We start from the raw sequence: 6,000 nt of genomic DNA on the forward strand, positions 1-6,000 counted from the left end.
CAACGCACCATTTGTTACTTCTTGGAGAGTGGTGTCTCCTAGATTGGCTAGGTGTCACTTGGGAGCCTCCGACAAGATTGTGGAGTTGAACCAAGGAGTTTGTAAGGGCAAGGAGATCGCCTACTTCGTGAAGATCTACCGCTAGTGGGGCAAGTCCTTCGTGGGCGACGGCCATGGTGGGATAGACAAGGTTGCTTCTTCATGGACCCTTCTCGGGTGGAGCCCTCCGTGGACTCGCGCAGCCGTTACCCTTCGTGGGTTGAAGTCTCCATCAACGTGGATGTACGATAGTACCACCTATCAGAACCACGCCAAAAACATCCGTGTCTCCAACTGTGTTTGAATCCTCCAAACCCTTCCCTTTACTTTCTTGCAAGTTGCATGCTTTAATTTCCGCTGCCTATATACTCTTTGCATGCTTGCTTGATTTGAGTGATGATTGCTTGACTTGTCCAAAGATTGCTAAAATCTGCCAAACTCTAAAATTGGGAAAAGGTTAAGTTTTTAATTGGTCAAGTAGTCTAATCACCCCCCTCTAGACATACTTCAAGGTCCTACAAGCGGTATCAGAGCTTTGGTCTCCATTTGCTTTGATTTCCATAGCTTTTGGTGGTCATATCCTTGGTTTCACAACCTAGGAGAGTATGGCGTCTAGCGAGGGAAATTATCACCGTAGAGGTCCTTACTTTGATGGAACTAATTTTGCTAGTTGGAAGCCTAAGATGAAAATGCATATTCTTGGACATAACCCCGCCGTTTGGGCTATTATTTGTATTGGCTTGCAAGGTGAATTCTTTGATGGGAGAGAGCCGAACCGTGAAGCTAATGCGAAAGAATTGAAGATGCTGCAATACAACGCTCAAGCTTATGATATCCTCTTCAATGGTTTATGCCCTGAAGAATTCAACAAAATCAGCCGTCTTGAGAATGCAGAGGAAATTTGGGACACTTTGATCCAAGTTGGATGTGCTCCAAAGTCAGCTTGACAAGTTCAAAATGAAGGATGGTGAAGGTGTCGCTGAAATGTACTCTAGGCTTACTCTTATCACAAATGAGATTGCCGGCTTAGGGAGTGAAGAGATGACCGACAGATTCATCATCAAGAAGATCCTAAGAGCATTGGATGGAAAATATGATACCGTGTGCACATTGATTCAAATGATGCCCAATTACAAGAATCTCAAGCCAACGGAGGTCATTAGTAGAATTGTTGCTCATGAGATGTTACTCAAGGATAAGGAGGAACTTCACAACAAGTCAAGTGGTGCTTACAAAGCCTCATGTGAAGCCCCCACATCATCAAGTGAGAAACAAACCTTCAATGAAGAATTGAGCTTAATGGTGAAGAATTTCAACAAATTGTACAAGAGTAAAAGCAAAGAAAGAAGCTCTAAGTCAAGGTCCTACGATGACAAGAGATCTTCCAGTAGAGAGCGCAATTACTACAATTGTGGGAGACCCGGACACTATTCCAATGAGTGTACGTCACCCTACAAAAGAAGAGAAGATTCTCCAAAAAGAAGAAGTAGAAGAGAAGAATCACCGCCAAGAGAGAGAAGGAGTAGAGATGATCGTTATGAACAAAGACCCTCACGGAGAAGCAAAGATTCGGAAAGGAAGGGCAAGTCATCAAAGAGCTACACAAAACAAAGACATCAAGCTCATGTTGGTGAATGGGTATCCGGTTCCGACTCTGAACATCACTCCGAGAGAAGCTATCACTCCGACTCTAAACATACTCAAGATGAAGGTGTTTCCGGTCTAGCACTTGTGTCAACCAACTCCTATGACATATTTGACTCACCGAATGAAGGAATTGGAAGATGCTTCATGGCTAAAGGCCCTAAGGTAACTCATCCCGAGTATGTTGATTTCAATAGTGATGAAGATGACTTGCTAGGTGATGATGATTTACTTATTGACAACTCTAGTGATGAATACTATGATGAAACGTCAATTAATCATGCTAAACAAGATAAAACGAATGACAATGATAAGGAGAAGATTGAGCTTCTAACTAAAGGACTAAACACTCTTAAGTTAGCTCATGAAACTATCTTCGAAAATCATCGAGAACTTTTAAGGGCTCATGAGAAGTTACGCTTTGAAAAGCTCAATCTTGAGCAAGAGCATGAGTTCTTAAAGGCAATCAATGATGATCTTCGCAAGAAAAGTTCTCCTTATATTGTCAAGCGTGTACTCTTATCTACTTACATGCCTCAAGTCAAGTCTAGTAACAAGAACAAGAAAGATTCTTCCTCTAGTAGTAACAATAACAATGCTAAATCCAATATTGTTGCTTCTAGTAGTTCTCTTGATTCCACTAATGATTCTCTTAGCCAAGTTACACTTGAGCAAGAAAATAGCTTATTGAAGGGAATTATAGAGAAAGGTGTATACAAGAGCCTTGCCGGGAGTAAGCAATTCGAGGAAATTGTACGCAAGCAAGGAAGGCACCGGAAGAATCAAGGTGTTGGTTTTGAACGAAAGTTCAATGCCAATGGATTTGAGTGGGAAGAAGATCAATACCCCAAGAAGAAGTTTGTTCCTCAACAAGATAAGTATGATCCTACTTCCTTCAAGGGGACACAAGCACAAGATGATCTTCCACCACAAGACCACAAGAACAAAGGCAAGGACAAGCTTCAAGAGGAGATTGATGCATTTGAAGAAGCACCTAAGGCCTTGGTCAAGTGGGTTCCCAAGACTACGTCAAGTTCTACTTCATCAAGCACAACTACTACACCAAGGATTCCCATCAAGATGATGTGGATCCCGAAGAAGAAGAACTGGAGAGTTCTCGAGGGTGACTCCGCCAACATTCTTCACTCATATCATTATGGCAAGGACAAGTGCAATCAACTTCCACATCTTGCACTAGTTCAAGGAGTCACAAACCCTCATGTTGGTAAGGCAAGGGACAAGGTAACCTAATGTTTTCATGGACATCATATTGTGTGTGAATCACTCTATGTCTATGGATACTCTTGTTTGTTCCTTGTGGGACTAACCCGTGTAGGTATTGAAAGTGCAACTCACTCCAAAGGATTGCTCCAAAAGATCTACATCAACATTGAGCATCCACATCTTCAACACCTACATGAAGTCATCATCGACAAAACCCAAGGTTAGTTCATCCCTCTAAGGGGGGATCTCACATCTAGGGGGAGCTTAACTCTAAAGAATTGAGTCAAAGCAACTCTAATGATGTGAACACATCAATGCATTATGTAAAAGTGGTAACCCCACTTGAGCTTAAACGATGAGTATGACCTATGATCAAATGTACTCATTTGACTCCTAAGTCAATATAATCATATATAGATGACCTAGTCATCGCCAATTGTTTGATAGATGCTAGAATTGGTTGTGCATGCTTTGACACATATTTCATTTATCATTTTATTGGGTGAGCATGTTGGTTGCATATTTTACTCATTCAAGGACATCCACTTGTTGTTTTGATTGATTGGCTTCTTTTTCTTTGGCCAAGTGGATGGACAAGAATGCCTAAGAACCTTCTCTAGCTATCTATGCTTTTCTCGTATCAAACTCTATTCATGCTACACCACAAAATTTGATCAAGTCAGATTCGAACCACTCTGTGTGAGGAGCACTTGGAGTCCCCGATCCGTCATAGACTTAAACTTCCAAAACTTCTTTGTGATTTTCGGTCGGATCGATTCCTCCATTTTGGTCCTACCAAGATCACTAAGTCGATCTAGGTTTTCAATCTCGGTGCAACCGATTTGAACTTTTTGGTCACACCGAGTTGCTGTAACTCTTAACAGTTATGCATCTAGGTGCCACCGAGTTGTTCCACTCGGTCACACCGACAGTGTCGGGCTATATATACTCACGGGAAAATTTTGGAAAACTTTCTCCAAAACTCCTCGCCCGCACATAGCTCGCTCTGCCTACTAGGTCTACGGATCGTCGACTTCGTCGCCAGCCGCCTCCTGTCGCTGGTCTCCACTGCCGTCAATGGATTTCTTCTCCGCCGTTGCTGCCATAGCGAGTTCACCGCCGAACTAGGGTATGAACTCGATCACAGTGCTATCCTCATCTAATTCTCAGCACATTGTGTTTGTAATGCATCTTGCCACGATTGAAACACTCCTATCCAGTCAATGCGATCCTTAGAATAGATGTGATTCGAAAATTTAGGGTTAGGTTTCCGCCGAAACCATCTCGGACCCACCGAGTTGAAAAACTTAGTCCCACCAATTTGGCTAACGCCATTGCACTAGTAAGTCTCGGTCTGACCGAGAATTACAAATCGGTGTGACCGATTTTAGAACTTTGTGAAACCCTAGCAGTCTCGGTGCCACCGAACTGTGACTCGGTCTGACCGAGTTCACTAGTTTAGGTTCCAAAACTGCTTCCGTATCACCGAGTTTGAAAATCGGTAGATCCGAAATGCTTTCTGTGGAAACTAAAACTAAGTTTTTTAAATCATTCTTTTGCAAAAATCTCTACATTTTGTGATGCTCATCCACTCTATCTCATCTATAACTATTCACAGGGTCAGGAGTCAGTGATTTGCAGCATGTCAGACCAAAGTGATAGTCAGAACAAGTCAGCAGAGCAGATTCACATGAGTGAGGGCACTAGTCCCTCTAGCAGCTCAAATGAGGGGAGCAGAAGCACTCCCAGCAATTTGCCCAAAGCAGCCACAAGATCTATAAGGAAGAGAACCTCAGACTCTGAGGATGAGGATTATGTTGCTGTTGAAGATGAGGCTACTTCCAAGAAGGTAGTGCTCAAGAAGGTGCTCAGTTCAACTGCAGTAAAGCCAGGCATGAAGATCAAAATGCCAGTAGGAAGACAACCAATGTCCAAAGCCAGAGGATCAACTCAAGTACCTGAAAAGCCTGATCCCAAAGAGCCAGCTGCAGAAGGAAAGAAAAGGAAGGAAAGGGTCAAGAAGACCATGGCCAGAGTTGTTGGTCAACCTTCCATGATGGAAGAGGGAGAAGAGGTTGCTGAACCAGCACCCAAGGCACAAAAGCTGATGGGTGATGCTATAAAGTCAGGGGCTGCAACATCAAAGCCCAAAGAAGCACCCAAAGCTGCCTCCAAGCCCAAGATTGCACCAAAGAGAAATACCAGGAGTATACCAGCAGCTGAGAAGAACAAGGCCCCATTGCCTGAGGTTGCTGTTGAGGAAGATTAAGAAGGGCAGATCTTAAGGAAGCTCCAACCCAAGATTCCAGACCACAATGATGCTCATCTTGTGGCTGAGAACATGAAAATCAGGAGAGCTCAGGGTTGAGGCTATGGAGAGAGTCAGATCCATATGCCACCAGGAGAATGACTGCTATAGATTACAGGTTCCACACCAAGGAGCAGCAGGACTTCTATGAGACAATCTTGTTGGACAAGAAGCCCATAGTGTGTGATATGAGGTGGGTCGAATGGACCTACATGAAGGAAAATGAGGAACACTATCCTGGAGTGCAAGACAGTTTCATTGCTTGTGGAGTTGCAAATTTTGTTGGGCAGAAGCTCACCAACTGGAATGATGAACTCATTATGCAATTCTACTCCACATCACACTTCTATCCAGATGGCAGGATAGTTTGGATGTCTGAAGAACGAGATACCAGTCAACCATTGAGGAATGGGCAAGCCTAATCAATGCCCCAAAGGAGAGTGAAGATGACTTGGATATTTATGCCAAGAAGAAAATGGATCATAACTCAATGTCACATATGTACAAGGAGATCCCTGATGAAGCACTTGAGATTTTCAAGTTTGGATTAGTTCATTTTCTTCTGTCACGACTGCCTACGATCAACCAGATCTTAAGGCACACTCTTTTGCCCAAATTAGGTGATCACAACATGATTAGAGGGCATGCAATAAACTTGCTACATGTATTTGATGTGCCCCAAAAATTCAAGGTCATGAGCCTTATGGTTGAAACTATCAAGAGGACTGCAGCAGACCAGAAGAGAAGTTGTGGATATGCCCCACAGATTTAGGAGTTGATTAACT

Source organism: Triticum aestivum, chromosome 3B (assembly GCF_018294505.1).
Source record: "Triticum aestivum cultivar Chinese Spring chromosome 3B, IWGSC CS RefSeq v2.1, whole genome shotgun sequence".
NCBI lineage: Eukaryota > Viridiplantae > Streptophyta > Magnoliopsida > Poales > Poaceae > Triticum > Triticum aestivum.